Genomic DNA, 17,105 nt, shown 5'->3' on the forward strand with positions numbered 1-17,105 from the left:
AGTGGAGAAGCAGATTGTTGCTTGTCCTGTGTGCCTTAGCCAGGAATCAAACCCAGGACACCCAGAAGCTGGGCCGATGTTCTACCACTGAGCCAGCCAGCCAGGTCTCAAATAGTTAAGTTTGATACTCTATTTACTTTAAACTACTGTCTAGCTTGATTGTGATTAATTTCCTTTCAGGAAAAAGGAGACCAAAATGTGTTTAGGCACTGTTCTTAAGAGTCAGAATTAACATTGATTACTTTCACATTATTCTTTTTTTTTTTTTTGAGAAAGGCAAGGAGAAAGATATAGGAGTTTTGAGCTGCTGTTATATGTAACCTGGCCTGGGAATGAACCATCAACTTTAATGCTCCAAGACAATGCTCCAGCCAACTGAATTATCTGGCCAGGGTTTAATTTTATTTTTAGGACTAACAGAGGAAAGGGAGAGAGGGGAGAGGGAAGGGAAACATTCATTTGTTTTTCCACTAAGTTGTGCATTCACTGGTTGCTTCTCATGTGTGTTCTGACTGGGAATCCAACCCACAACTTTGTCATTTCCAGCAACGTTCTTAACCAACTGAGCTAACTGGCCAACATCCTTTCACATATTTTTATGGAAAAATTTCCTAAGATAATTTCTAGATAATATAATTTTGCTGATACAAATAAGTAAATGTGGTAAAAAAAATATTTAACTGTTATTCATTTGCACATTTCTGGAATTTGACAGTCATTTTGCTCTATTTTAATCCCATTAATAAGTTTCAGGTACATTTTATAGAGCTCATTTAGGAAAATAGTTGGGCTAATTCTAAGCCAATATGAAATTGTAGATTTATTATAACCCCTTTTCAAGGGATAAGAAATATAAAAAGGTTTGTTGAAGAGAACAATATTATTAACATCATAGGAAAACACCTTAAGTAGGCTTAGCATAGATAGGTTACATTACCTAGTAAAAATTTCTTTAATGAGGAAACATAGATTCAGAATTTGGAGAAATTAATTTCTCTCAAATCTAAAAGCCTATTGTTTTAGAAGAATATTCATTTTCATAAACTGGGCACAATGTTTCCAAATATGAGATTTATTAGAAATAGTAGAAGTTCTGAATCTTTTCAATGAATCAAAGTTACCAAAGCAACTTCATTAAATAACTTGCTTATAAAGAAGATTTGAAACATATTATTTGACTCATTTTATTCTACCAGAATTTTAAAGCTAAAACAAAAGGTAGCATTGTGAAATCTGTAAAACTTCCTTTGTGATAAAACAAGAGCCATAATTTTTAGAAGAATATAAATAGATTATGAAAACAAAATATGAAGTTTCATTTTGTCAGTCCATCTTTTTTTTGCCACTGCTCTGAAATTCAAGCAAAATGCTAAATTTTAGTAAGTTTTAGTATGAAGAATTATGGTTAATACAGATAATTGTTATATAGAAAAGAGCACTCTTCAAAGTTGCCTTATTTTGTATGCTAATTTTCAATGACTGTTTCTTGTTAATTTATTTCCCAAATGATTATCAGTAAGATCTATCCTTCTATATAAATTTAGACCTACATAGATGCAAATAAAGTGTGTAAGTAAATTATACTTTCTCAATTTTTTTTATAAAAAGGAAAGTCATATCTGTATATTAAAAAGAGAGGCGTAGTAATTATCCACATAAATTAAATTTTGGTAGAATATGAGGAAGAGATTGAGAGAGATTGTTCAGTATGCTGAGTCTCTGCATACACTGTGATGCTTCTTGGGGAACACAGAATCAACTGACTTCTAGCCAAATACTACGTCATATATCTTAAGTCATTTAGAAACTCCTGTTTAAAACTTATACAGCAAAAATTCATCAGTAAGAGTCAATTCAGCTTCAATATTTACTTCTTGTTTGCTTTCACTGAGTTCAAATGATTAAATGAATGAAAAGGCCAACAACTAATATAAATGTATATAACTGCATCAATATCATTCTTAAAGTTAGAATCTTTCTCTGTCTACATGAAAATCCAACCTTAGGGAGTGTGTGTGTGTGTGTGTGTGTGTGTGTGTGTGAACATGCTTGTATACAGATCTTAGGTTTTGCAGGGTAGGAGACCTAGGGTTTGAATCTTTATTCTCCCATTCTAGCTACAGGCACTTGGTGAATTCACTAATATGTAAGACCACATTTTCCACACTTTTAAAAAAGGATGATCATTGGCACCTCAAAGTGTTGCAGAATAACCTTCCAACCAATATGTTTTAGTGCTGGAACTAGCTCACACTGGCATGCAGAAGTAGAAAGTACGCATCCTTTTTTTGTAAGTTCCGTTCAGTATCATCACGTTGGCAGCTTGAAAACAGCCTTGGTGTGAGTAAACCATGAAAACCAGTAAGACATATCACCTTTCCTGCCCCAAAACAGTTTAAATAACACACAACTGAACGGCACATTATATGAGTGCAATAATAACTATTAGTCCATTTAAATAGTAGCTCTATCTGAATTCATTTATGTAATGAATTTATGGAAACGTTTAAAAGAGTTCATGTAATGGTAACCCTAATTTACAGTTTGAAGATCAGAAATATATAACAATAACAAAACAAATTTTAAAACCCTGAATTTCTAAATTAAAGAATCTTTAGTGGCTCTCTAATATATACAAATATTTATATATAATTACCCAAGTTTTCTAGATCTTTGTGATGAACATAATTCAATGTATTGTTTGCATAATTCCAAATTATTCTCTTTATTTTTTTAATTTTCCTTTTGGAGTTCAGAAAGCTGTTTGTGCTTTTCAGTTCTCCATGTGTATTTTGTTCAGTTATGCATCCTCCCTTGCAGCCTATGATTTTATGCCACTCTCAGAATAAAATAATCTAAAATTTTAAATCACAAAATAAATGTCACTTTGAAGTAAATTTTTCTGGGCAAAAATACAAAGTGAATCAATTTCCATAGTTGCCATTGGCAGGGCAATACCGTTGATTCCCAGTAAGTTCAATCCTATAATGGTGGTGGTAACAATTTTCTTTAGCTTTGCTTTATATATGTTGCTGTAAATTTCAGTACTAGTACTGGTTTCAAATATTTTAATTGTTTTTTTTTCCCTGCAGTAAGTACATTTAGTTATGAGTGGATAACTTTTTGTGCTAGCTTTCAAAAGGATAAAATATTGTAGATTATTGTCATTTCAATGAACAATCCTGTGATGTTTTTAGAGATAGAATCAGGAGTGCAGTGAAAGTACACAAAAGAAAAACTGAATCAGGTAAAATGTGAAGGACTATGTAAAGTTCAGTCTCATAAAAAAAAGGGTATGTAGCTTTCACTGATAATTTTTCTCTGTTAAAGAGTAAGTTGCTAAATAAGCCAGTCAGAGTAAGACAATTATTATACAATTTCACTCATATGTGAAATCTAATAAACGAAATGAACCAACAAGCAAAATAGAGACAGACTGAGAGAGAAAAAGCTGGCAGCTGTCGGGTTAGGGGGGAAGCTATATAATGGGGACTTGAGGGTTGGGAAAAAATAAATAAATAAAATCTCATGGATAAGAATAGCAGTGAGGTAATTGCCATGGGGTGAGGGGCTGGGAAAAGGAGGAGGAAGGTATGGAGGACAAATGGTGTGGGACGGAAACTTGCTTTGGGTGGTAAACACACAGTACAGTATACAGACGATGTGTTGTGGAATTGCCCACCTGAAACCTGTATAATTTTGTTGAAGAGTGTGACTCAATACAGTCAATAAAAAAGAGAACAAAATAAGTAAGTAAACAAAGAAAAGAGGAAAAAAGTAAGTTGCTGATATCCATGAGTGCTTACCATAAAGGACTTTTGGTAAGCACTTTCCTTGAGGACTTTTGTTGATTCTTCATATTCTCCACAGTGTGGGAATCAATTGTTAGTTTCAAATGAAAAGTTTACCACGGCAATACTAATGTGAGAATCTGACTCTGAAATCAAAATTGCTGTTACTGCCAATAGGTGGGTGTGATATGGGGAGTGCTTTCACCCAAAAAATAATGGTAAAGCATTTGGAAGTTTCTTATACTTTCACAATCATGTTTGACCTGATAATGAAGTTTAGAGAACAATACCTCTTTCTCTTTTTTTCTTGGAGCTAGAGAATAAAATGCATGCTTTCTGTTACTAAGGCAAAGTGTAAGAGGCATAAAGGCAGAGCTGAGCTGAGCACGCCTGTTTTCCTATTGGCAGATTTACAAACCACACAAACACAATTAAGAAAAGGTGCAGAAAGAAGTTGAGAAAATGTTGCTCTAATGAGCTTCATCAATATGAAGAAAAATATCAACAATAGGTGAGAAATACTATCTGTTTGAATGAATTTTCCAAAATGGTTACCCTTAAAATGCCACTCAACATTGGAACACTTTTCATTATGAAAATATCTTAAAATACAATAATTCATATTAGAAATTAGCTGAATAACCCAGATCAGAATACCCTGTTCAATTTTTGTATATGGAAGAAAATATTCTCAAAAGTTTTCTGTATATATGTAATACAAATAAAGTGATACCTTGAAAAATCATCTAAAAATATGGATGTCAATCACATTTGTTTTATTTTTCCATAAATATTCCATGGAAGATATACATGTTGTCGGTGAAGTGTGTGTCAAGCAAAAGCTACTGGGAGTTTTTGTGACAACCTTTCTGTCAATAGAGCATATTCTAGAAAGCAATAGTTTTGGTATATTAATCAGTAAAGTGTCAGTGGCATCATGATAAAATTTAGTTTGTAGTGTAATGTGCAAAATATCAGAAATATTTCTCAGACACACAGAAAAATATAGCAAATAACAATTTTCTTTCAATTTTCTTTTAACTAAACTTGTTGGCAATGTTGCCTTGAAACCAGAGGTGAATACGGAAAAACTGAAAGGGTAAGGTAACATCAGGGAAACCGTTGTACACACAAAAGTACCTTAGCATGAAAATACTACGAAAATCTAAACTAAAGACAGAAACCTAGTTTCCCAAAATTAACAAAGTATCCTCTAAGTTTGCCTTTTGCCTGTTATTGGTAATTGGCATTTCCTCTTGTTATATCTGCTATCTGCCACAGAGGGACAGTGGCTTTTCTTCAAAACAATCTATCAAAATATACAAAGCTTTATGTTTTTTCCTGTGTCACTATCAATTTTCAGAGATGATATTTTACTATGTCAAGGGTCTAACTAAGCAGACAAAAAATGCATGTCTGTTTTGTTGAAAATAATTGGAATAGAAAAAGATAGCGATAGAAATGAATCAAGTGTTCAAAGCTGATAAGGCTAAATGGGAAACAATCAAAATCATAGAAAACAAACAAGTAAATGTGCTTTTGTAAAATATGTTAGGCATGAAAAGACTGCTTGTGAATTACATAAAAGTAGTAAGGTTGAGTAGGTTAAAAGTATGCTAAACCTGATAACCAAGGAGCTTAAATTAATCTCTAAGTATTCAATGGAAAGAAATAAAGAATCTTGCAATTAAATTTTCTTTTCGGCATTAAGACAAAATTTTATCTATAAAAATTTCTAATTATATTTAATTTAATTTTACAAATTATTGGTATTACCTGTAAGAGAATAAATTCTTAATATTTTCTGGCTACTTCATAAAATATTGGATTTTTAAGTCTACAGCAATAGCAAAATATTTTGTAATGTCATTTCTTTCAAAATAATATGTGTTAAAAATTTATTTTATAAATTTAAAATAATTACTTATTTTAAAAATATTTTAATGGATTAATTTACTTCTCTATGGTAGCAACTGCAATTAGATAATGTAGTATTATCCACTCTTCCTTTTGGCCACACAGTGAACACTAAGCAAAAAGTGTTCAGTCATTTATTTTCCTTTTACTTTTTTTTTAATTTATTTATTAAATTTAATGCAGTGACATTGATAAATCAGGGTACATATGTTGAGAGAAAACATCTCTAGATTATTTTGACATTTGATTGTGCTATATACCTCTCCCCCAAAGTTAAACTATCTTCTGTCACCTTCTATCTGGTTTTCTTCGTGCCCCTGCCCTCCCCCAACCCCTGTCTCCTTCTTCACCCCCTCCCTCCTCCCCCCACCCCCCATCCTTGTTGCCATCACATTCTTGTTCATGTCTCTGAGTCTCATTTTTATTGGTAACTTTAAGCATAATGCTATATTTTGAAGCTAAACAAAAGTATCTGAGGCAGAATTTATTTGATTTGATTACTCACAATTGAAACAATGAGTTCTTGGAACCTGGCATTAGTGTGGATGACACTGGGGGACACCTGTCAAAACTCTAATTATAATTTGAAATCAGCATCTTCATGTTAAAATTATGTTCTCAGCAAAGAAACAGCAAATTGATTCACAGTGTAATTATTTTCAGACAATGTTGTACAATAAATAGAACTGTTATTCATTTGAACAAAATTCAGTTGTACCCATTTGGCCATTATATTTTTGCTTAATCATGGCCCAAATAATAATATACTAATTACTAATAATTTTAAATACTTGTTATGGAGTGAATTATGTTCCTTCAAAATTTAAATGTTGGAGCCTTAAACCTCACCGTGACTGATTGTATTAGGAAATAGGGCCTTTAAAGTGGTAATTAAGATTAAAAGAAGTCATAAAAGTGAAACCTTAAACCAGTATAATTGGTGTCCTTATAACAAAAGGAAGAGACATCAGGGATTCTCACAATATTGAACAGGCTTTGTGAGAATACAAGAAGAAGGAGTCCATCTTCTAGCTGAAAAGAGAGGTCCCACAAAAACCAAATATGCTGATACCTTAGTCTTGAATGTTCAGCTTTCAGAACTCTAAGAAAACAAATTTTTATCGTTTAAGCCTCACAGTCTGTAGTATTTTGTTTTGGTAGATCCAGCAAACTGTTTCAGTACCACCAATAGTTACATTCATCTGGATTAATTGATTCAATCAGCACCAATCCATATAAATAAATGTACTAAAATTAAGCTTCTCTATTGTATACAGTTTTTTTTATTTTTTTTTATTTTTACTTTTTTTTTTACAGAGACAGAGAGAGAGTCAGAGAGAGGGATAGACAGGGACAGACAGACAGGAACGGAGAGAGATGAGAAGCATCAGCATCAGATTCAGATAGAGGGATAGTCAGGGACAGACAGACAGGAACAGAGAGAGATGAGAAGCATCAATCATCAGATTCAGAGAGAGGGATAGACAGGGACAGACAGACAGGAACGGAGAGAGATGAGAAGCATCAATCATCAGTTTTTCATTGCAACACCTTAGTTGTTCATTGATTGCTCTCTCATATGTGCCTTGATCACGGGCCTTCAGCGGACGGAGTAACCCCTTGCTCTAGCCAGAGACTTTGGGTCCAAGCTGCTGAGCTTTTGCTCAAACCAGATGAGCCCGTGCTCAAACTGGCATCCTCAGGGTCTTGAACCTGGGTCCTCTGCATCCCAGTCCAATGCTCTATTCACTGCGCCACTGCCTGGTCAGGCTGTATACAGTTTTTTAAAGTTCAGTAAACCTCCTAGTACACATGGCTAGTAAGTGACTGGCTTAGTAATTGAATTCAATAGTTGGTTCAGAATTTTTGAGATTAGCATTGACTATTGCTTCTTTCTGAATCTTGCAGTCTAGGTATCTGTGTATATGTCTATTAATCTGACACCCATCCATTCATTTATCTACTAATTCACTTAATTTCTTTATCTGCATATTCAGATTTCTAGATTATGTTTTGGATTTTGTGTGTATGAAAATCCCAAGTCTTAAAGAAGAAAAGGTACACAATGGAGTAAAGACAATCTCTTTAACAAATGGTGTTGGAAAAATTGGACAGGTACATGCAACAAAATGAAACTAGACCACCAACTTATACTATTCACAAAAACAAACTCGAAATGAATAAAGGACTTAAATGTAAGTCACAAAACCATAAAAATCTTGAAAACATAGGCAATAAACTCTCTGATATCTCTCATAGCAATTTGTTTGCCGATATATCTCCACAGGCAAGTGAACTAAAGGAAAAAATAAACAAATGGGACTGTAAAAAAAAGCATTTGCACAGCAAAAAATACCATTAAGAAAATAAAGACAACCCACACAAGGGGAAAATATATTTGCAGGTATGTCTGATAAAGGGTTAATAACCAAAATTTATAAAGAGCCTCTAAAACTCAACACCAGGAAAGTAAACAATCCAATTAAAAAACGGGCAAAGAAATTAAATAGATACTTCTCCAAAGAGGACAGACAGACAGGAACGAAGGTCAATAGTCATAGGAAAAAATGTTCAATGTCACTAATCATCAGAGAGATGCAAATTAAAACCACAATGGGTTACCACCTCACACTAGTCAGAATGGCTCTCACTAACAAATCAACACACAATAAGTGCTGACGAGGGTGTGGAGAAAAGGGAACACTCCTGTAGAGCTGGTGGAAATGCAGACCTGTGTATCCACTGTGGAAAACATTATGGTGTTTCCTAAAAATAATATAAACTGGAACTGCCTTTTGACCCAGCTATCTCACTTTTAGGAATATAACCTAAGTATCCCAAAACACCAATTCAAAAGAAGATATGCACCCCCATGTTTAATGCAGCACTGTTTACAATAGCCAAGATCTAGAAACAACCCAAGTGTCCATCAGTGGACAAGTGGATAAAAATGCTGTGTTACATATACACAGTGAAATATTATGTGGCCATGAAAAAGAAGGAAATTTTACCTTTTGCAATGGTATGGATGGACCTAGAGATTACTACGCTAAGTGGAATAGCTAGGCAGAAAAAGAGAAAATATCATATGATCTCACTTTTATGTGGAATCTGATAAGCATGGTGAACTGAGGAATGAAATAGAGGAAGCAGTGGGGTCTAAGGGACCAGAGGGCAGCTGTTAGAGGAAAGGGGGATGAGAGGACAGGATCAGAGAAGATGAAGAGATTAATGAAATTATAAATACATAACATAGATATAGATAACAGGACAGCAAATCCCAGGGGGAGGGAAGGTGGTGTCAGGGGGAGAGAGGCAAAGGGAGTGTAATGGGGGGCATGTTGTTGGGGAGTGAGGGTTTTATATTAAAACAATAAATTAAAAAACTTAGAAAAAAATAAAAACCCCTGTCTTATGTAAATAGATGATTCAATAATGCATTTTTTAAAAAAACTTTGAAAAATCATACTAAAAATCAGTTGACGTTTTTTATTCTTACATATTGTTTTTAGGTGATATGTAGTTATGACAATCAGAAATTCATATTTTTGAAACATAGTTATTGAAAAATCCTGCAAACAGACATGCAACAGGAATAATATTTGTGTTCTCAGTGATTTGAGGGATGTGAAATCTTGACAGAAGTTACTCTGCTGAATGTTTACGTGGTCATTTACAGTTAAAAACCCCGGGAATTTAACTCCTGGTAGGTTATAAAAATTATTTTTGAGGATTTTGTTTTGATAACTTGTGCTCCAAATATTCTGACTGGCAACTACTACACTTGCATATTTCTGCATTAAAACTTGATGAAAATAATTATCTAGACAAGTTTGTACTTGTCCAATAACCATCCATTGATTCTTTTAAATAATGTCACCCTTTGAACATTTTAAAATGAGAATCTTCAAAATAACCATTTAAAATTAAATTTATGTAATCTTCTCTACTCAGCTAGAATACTAGAACACCATCAATAGATTGTAAAGTAGTATTTTTAAAATGATTAAACTTGAATAAAACATTAGTATTTTCAGACCACAATATGTAAATTCACTGTTTAACTCTACCAGTCAATATGCATTAAAATACATAGATTCTGCATTTCACACACATCCACACAATATGTTGATTAATTATAAATGACCTATTTACACTTCAATGAACCACAAAAATACACTGAAATGAAAATACATATATTATTTTCTACTATATGAATCAAATGGTCATATTTTGTTTTAATAATTCTTTAGAAAAGAGGGGAAGGAGTTTTCTTGTTTAGATAAGTATGTTATGCATTAAAGTCAGTAAATGTAAGAAGTTAGGTTGGAGATGTGTCTTAATAAAGCTTTTATTTCTAGCTATAATTTATATTTAACCAAAGCTCTAAATACTGTGAGGGTAGATAAGTTCCTCAAATTATAACAGAAATAAGGTCCATAAATATGTCAGAGTAAATTTTTTTCCAAACCTGGTCATATAGAGAGCCCATCCAATTTAGAGGCATTACCTACAGAGATAGCTACTCAAGCTTTAATTTGACCATTGAATCCTGACATTTTTTTCTGTATCTTAGAACATCAGAAATGGTAGAGGATTTCAATTTTTCAAAATCAGAAACAAGCTGCAAATCTGGAGCATTTGGTGTCAGAACAAATTAAAAGGCTAAATTAGGTGACAGCAATGAGGGAGAAGTTCAAGATCTATCATGAAGACATCACAACAATTAGAAATGCCAGTGTGAGCCAATCCTGAGCCCAAGACACAGGGACCCTCTGTGTACATGCATACATTCTGTAACCCCATGTTCTCTGGTCTTTGCCAGCTACATCATTTAAATATGTTTAGATTAAAAATAATAATAAAAATGGCAATAGTTCATGCTCTTGTATGTATATGTAAGACAAGACTCCAGCCCACACTTTTGGGTTACATGTACTTATTAACATGTTCATCATCGGTGCACACACTTCCTCCCATTTGTTGTTTTCTGCTACAGGAGATTTTTTTGTGTGTGTGTGACAGAGACAGAGAGAGGGACAGATAGGAACAGACAGGCAGGAAGGGAGAAAGATAAGAAGCATGAATTCTTCTTGGCGACACCTTAGTTTTTCATTGATTGCTTTCTCATATGTGTCTTCACCAGGGGGCTACAGCAGACTGAATGATCCCTTGCTCGAGCCAGTGACCTAAAGCTCAAGCTGGTGAGCCTTGCTCAAACAAGATGAGCCCACACTCAAGCTGGCGACCTCAGGATCTCGAACCTGGGTCCTCCATGTCCCAGTTCGACACTCTATCCACTGCGCCACTGCCTAGTCAGGCTTAAGAAATTTTTTAAGAGCAGTATTTCCAAACTGCATCTGCTGCTGCTGCTCTTCCCATCTCAGCAAATTATGCCCAAGTAGTAGTAAACGTCTCCTTTATCCCTGTGTGGCACAGTTCTTCACTGTTACAAACTACTTCCAATTACCTTCTTCTCTTAAGTCAAGAGTAACACTTTTGTCTTCTCTTCACATCTTACTCTCCACCATGTAAGAAGTTAAATGAGTTATGTTTCCCTCTTATTTTTAATTTTACCATTATTTTAGACATACAGAAAGTTCAAAACTGTATTAAAATTCTCATATATATTATAATTCATCCAGGCTCTTCTCTCAGCTCTTCTCTTTCTCCCTTCTTTTCCTTCTAGCCCCCAATCCCCCTCCTTTTCCCTCTCCTCATTTTGAGACTGAGTTAATGATATCATGTCCCTTCCTCTACGTACTTCACTAAATATATAGCGCACAACATTACAAAAGTTATAGTATATAGCATTGTTATCTAATGCAAAGACATTATTCAGGTTTAGGCAAGTGTCCCAATGTCATTTGTATCATAAAGAATATCCTGGATCATGCACTGCATTCCATTGTCTTGTCTCCTTAGTCTCTTTTATTTGTAGATATTAACCTTGTTTTTGTTTTGTTTTTTAAGAGAACAGGTCAACAATTTTGCATAAAGTACATCTCTCTTTAGATTGTCTGATGTGTCCAGATTCAGGTTATGAATGCTTTGTCAGGAACACCACAGAAGCGATGTTGTGTTATTTTCAATGCCATAAACTGTCAGTTTGCGTATATATAGTATTGGTATGTTTCATACTGGTTATGTTAACTTGACCACTTAATCAAATTGTTCCTGTAAAGTTTTTTCAGTATCTAGTGAGGAATTCTATTGAGATGACATAAATAGTTTGTGATACCTCAAAATGTTACACCCTAATTTTGGTCTTTTAGTATCCATTTGTGAGTCTTGCCTGAATTGATGTTGGTAGTGACCAAATGGTTTTTTTTGTGTGTGTGTGTGTTTTTATTCCGTTCATTTTTATCATAGTTAATACTTGAACCTCACTTGTAAGAAAGTACATTTCATATAAATATAAATATATAAATTATTTAAAATGATATAATAGGTTGATTTATTTAAGAGGTTATCACTATCATTATTTAATTTAATTCTACATGGCATTATACTTGTCCCTGGGGGCCCCTTCAGACTGGCTTCTGCATCATTTTTGTGTCTTATTTTTGAGTGCTTCCTTATGTCCTGAAACAAGATTATCTAGTTCATTTTGTGGTCTTCTTGCTACAGCCTTTAATAGGCCATTTTTCTAAAAGTACTAGTTCCTATTAATGGAGAAATAGTATTTAAAAACCATGATCTGGCTCTAGGTCTGTGATTGTTACCTGATTGCCATTGTTTCTAATACCCCTCAGAGGACATAGGCTGGAACTAAGACTTCATGAACTCTCTTCTTTGTGTATCTATATTACAAAGCAGATTTTCTTTGCTACTCTTCCTTCTATTTCAACCACTTTTTTTTTGGTTGCCTTGTAGTTTAATTTTTTTCTGTTTATTTTAAAATATTTCTGATTTTCTTTAAGGTCTTTTAAGTAAGTTTTAATTTCAGTCCTTTCTTTCTTGACATCTTGTGTTCACTCCTGCTGCAGATAAAAATAAAGCAGAGCCTGGATACCGTGGTGTACTTGTGAAAGTTTTGAACATAAAGAAGTTATATGATTCCTTCATAAATAATGGAGGATGAATTTAAACCGAGGTATTGTGATAAATAGTAAAACAATTTCTCAGTGTGCTTAAAGAAAAGAATTTCAAAACTCAGTCAATGTTATGGGTCAAGTAACAAAAAGTTGTCAAGAGTCCTAAACCCCAATGCCTATGAAGGTGGCCTTACTTAGAAATAGGGTCTTTGCAGATGATCAAGTTAAGATATGTTCACTAGGGTAAACTCTAATCCAGTAAAATTGTGCCCTTAAAAAATAGGGGATATTTGGACACACACACACTCACACTCACACAAAACTCCATATGACGATGAAAGAAAAGGTCAGGGTGATGCATATAGAGGCCAAGAAACATCAAAGAATACCTTTGAGACAGAAAGTGGGATTCCCACGTGGAGCAGATTTTCCCTCACACGTCTCAGTAGAAACTAAGCTGCTGACAATTTGATTTTGTATTTTTAGCTTCCCAAAATGTGAGACAATAACTTCCTCTTATTTAAGCTACACAGTTTTTGCTACTTGCTCATGGTAGCCTCGTAAAAAGAATTACAACAGTAGAATATTATCAGAATTTCACATTATGCTATATGTCTACATAGGTCAAACATAGTGTTAAATTTTCCTTTTTATTAACTCATTTGAGTAATGAGTAGGAAAAAATGGTATAATCTGTTATATACTTAATGGTCCAGATATTTAAAATATCAAATATTAATTTTATATATCAAAACAAAATACATCATAAACGAAATAAGAAACTCAAGTAGTAGATCATTTAAAAAAAAACAAGAAAAATATGTTGTACTTGGGTAAAAATAACCACATCTGGATTGAATAATTTCTATTAAGTAAAAAAAGGTTTTTTTTAACAATATAATGTAAATGTCCACTAATGGGAAAAACTTGGCAAGCAACAGGATTAGTAAGAAGTGTACATCCCGATTATTTTGAAGGTAAATGTTTTTAAATATATTTGAGAGTTTAATTTGGTTTAATTAAATGAAGAAACTCTCTTGGCTCCCTGGACATTCAGGCGAGAATTAATGAAGTTTGTTTCTCTTTTGGTTCTATGAATAAGATTTTCATGGTGAGCTTGTTTCTATATTTTAAATATGAAAACTAAAGGTGAAAACTGCTGTACTTCAAGGGGGAATAAAATGTTCTTTAATATTGTAGAAAATTTCTTTCCTATTAATTTATTTTTTCTCAGTTTTAATAAAATACAGCAGCTTTGGTTCTCAGAATTTATATATATATATATATATATATATATATATATATATATATATACACACACACACACACACACACACACACACACAGAGACAGAGAGGCAGAGAGAGGGATAGACAGAGACAGACAGACAGGAACGGAGAGATGAGAAGCATCAATCATTAGTTTTTCGTTGTGTGTTGCAACACCTTAGCTGTTCATTGATTGCTTTCTCATATATGCCTTGACCACGGGCCTTCAGCCGACCAAGTAACCCCTTGCTCGAGCCAGCGACCTTGGGCTCAAGCCAGTGAGCTTTTGTTCAAACCAGATGAACCTGTGCTCAAGTTGGAGACCTCGAGGTCCCGAACCTGGGTCTTCCGCATTCCAGTCTGATGCTCTATCCACTGCGCCACCGCCTGGTCAGGCTGGTTCTCAGACTTTAAATCAAAGCTGTTATATTAAAACTAAGTAATATTTCATTAAATTCATTTATGAAAACTAACCTTTGTAAATTTATTGAGATCTCAAAAAATCTTAAAGTATCAATAGTTTGCTGCAAAACTACCAAGGAAAGAATTCTGAAAAGATGTGTAATATTAATCCACTAAAATTTCTGTCAGCATCATTCTTAATCATTTCTCCTTGGTTAAAATAAAGCTTACAAAGTTTTAATATTTTTATATAAAAATTAACCTAAAGTTATTAAGCCATTTGATGGTATTTATGTATTTTCTTTCTTTCTTTCTTTCTTTCTTTCTTTCTTTCTTTCTTTCTTTCTTTCTTTCTTTCTTTCTTTCTCTTTCTCTCTCTCTCCCCCTCCCTCCCTCCCTTCCTCTCTCTCTCTCTCTCTCTCTCATTCTCTCTTTCTGTCTTTCTTTCTTTCTTTGTATTTTTCTTAAGTAAGAAGTGGGGAGACAGAGAGACAGACTCCCGAATGCGTCCTGACGGGGATTCACCTAGAAGCCCTCTAGGGGTGATGTGCTGCCCATCTGGGGCCATTAATCTGTTGCAACTAGAGCCATTTTAATGCCTGAGGCAAGGCCATGGTGCCATATTCAGCACTTGGGGCCAACTTGCTCCAGTTGAGCCTTGGTTGTGGAAGGGGGGGGAGAGAGAGAGAGAGAGAGAGAGAGAGAGAGAGAGAGAGAGAGAGAGAGAAAGAGAAAGAGAAAGGGAGAGGGGAAGGGTGGAGAAGCAGATGGTTGCTTCTTCTGTGTGCCCTGACCGGGAATTAAACCAGGACTTCCACACGCTGGGCCGGCGCTCTACCGCTGAGCCACTGGCCAGAGCCTTGATGGCATTTTTTAGGAGAGTAACATCTTTATATATAAAGTAGTGAATGTAAACTTCTTGTATGAATTGTAAGCCCTGACTGGTTGGCTCAGCAGTAGAGCGTCCACCCAGCGTGTGGAAGTCCCGGTTTGATTCCTGGTCAGGGCACACAGGAGAAGCGTCCATCTGCTTCTCCACCCTTTCCCCTCTCCTGTTTCTTTGTCTCGCTCTTCCCCTCCTGCAGCCCAATGCCCCGGAGGGGACGAGCATCGCCCTCATGTGGGCATGCCGGGTGGGTGGATCCTGGACGGGCACATGAGGAAGTCTGCCTGTCTGTCCCCCACCCTTCTCACTTTGGGAAAATAATAAAAAAAAATCTTCTATGAATTGTTAAGAGGTTTATAAATATAAGTCATATAATTCTTTTAGCTTAACTGAATACTCTCAAGAAAACTTTCCTCAGTGCCACCTGTGAACAAATGTGACTTTGTACTTTATGTATACTATTAATTTGTGTAATATCAAATATACCATTTTTTAGACCTCAAGCTTCATTGTATTCTATTCTCTTACTTAAGACTAAACTCCTTTTTCTTATTTCCTTGTCAAATATCTATTATTCCATTGTAATGCAGTTCTAACTTTGCTCCTTCTGGAAGCTTTCCTGGTTATTTCTTCTTCCATTTCCTCAAGCAGAGCTAAAAAGTTAAGTCGGTAATTTCCTGAGTATTTAGTATATCCTGCCTTTTCAAACATGTCTTTCTCCATCAAAGAACATATTGTAAGAAATTTTATTCTGGTTATCTTTCCTAAGATGTGTCATAGTGGTTCATGATAGTCTATGGAAGAATGTTTACTAGTGGATTAATAAAGCCATATTTTCTTACATACTAGCCAAAGATCACAGGTCATTCTATTAACCTCAGCTATCCTTCAGTTTCATAATTGCTCATAGCTAGACCATTTGTGTGTCTTGGGTTTCCCAAGAGAGTCATAGTTCATGCTTATTATCCTGACATTCTAGCTAGCTTAGGCTTTTCCCAGATGCATTAATTTTAAATTAATTACTTTTATTAATGATTATTTTAAAGTAAGTTAAATAGGTTGGGCCCTGGCTGATTGGTTCAGTGGATAGAGCTTTGGCCTGGCTTTCGAATGTCCCAGGTTCAATCTCCTGTCAGGGCACACATGAGAAGCGACCACCTTCTTCTCTTCACCTCCTTCTCCCCCCCTCCTTCCCTTTTTGCAGCTAGTGACTCCATTTGAGCAGTGGCTCTAGGTACTGAGGATAGCTCCGCTGATTCGAGTATAATCAGCGGAGCTATCCTCAGTACCTAGAGCCACTGCAGAGCAGTGCCGTAGCAGAGCAACCAAAGTATAAGATCCAGACAGAGGGTTGCTGGGTGGACCCCAGTCAGCGCACATGTGGTAGTGTGGCTCTCTCCCCTCCTTTCTCTCACTTAAAAAAAATAGTTGAGTGAGCCTGGAATTTTTATTTTCAGTATAAGTCATCAACTTATGTGGTAGTATCTGAAATATATTTCAGTGAATAGTGTCTCACTTTTTCTTAAATTGAATTTATTGGGGTGACATTGATTAATAAAATTATATACGTTTGAGGTGTACAATTCTAAAATGCATCATTTATATATTGCATTGTGTGTTCACCACCCCAAGTCAAGTCTACTTCATCACTGTTTATTTCCCCTTTCCCTTCTTATACCCACCCCACCCACTTTCCTTCAATAATTGCCGTATTGTAGTCTATAGGTTTTTTTTGTAGTCTATAGTTTTTTTCTTTGTTCAATCCCTTCACTTTTTTTCACTCAGCTCCCTAACTCCTATCTCC

The sequence above is a fragment of the Saccopteryx bilineata genome, chromosome 5 (genome assembly GCF_036850765.1).
Source record: "Saccopteryx bilineata isolate mSacBil1 chromosome 5, mSacBil1_pri_phased_curated, whole genome shotgun sequence".
Lineage (NCBI taxonomy): Eukaryota > Metazoa > Chordata > Mammalia > Chiroptera > Emballonuridae > Saccopteryx > Saccopteryx bilineata.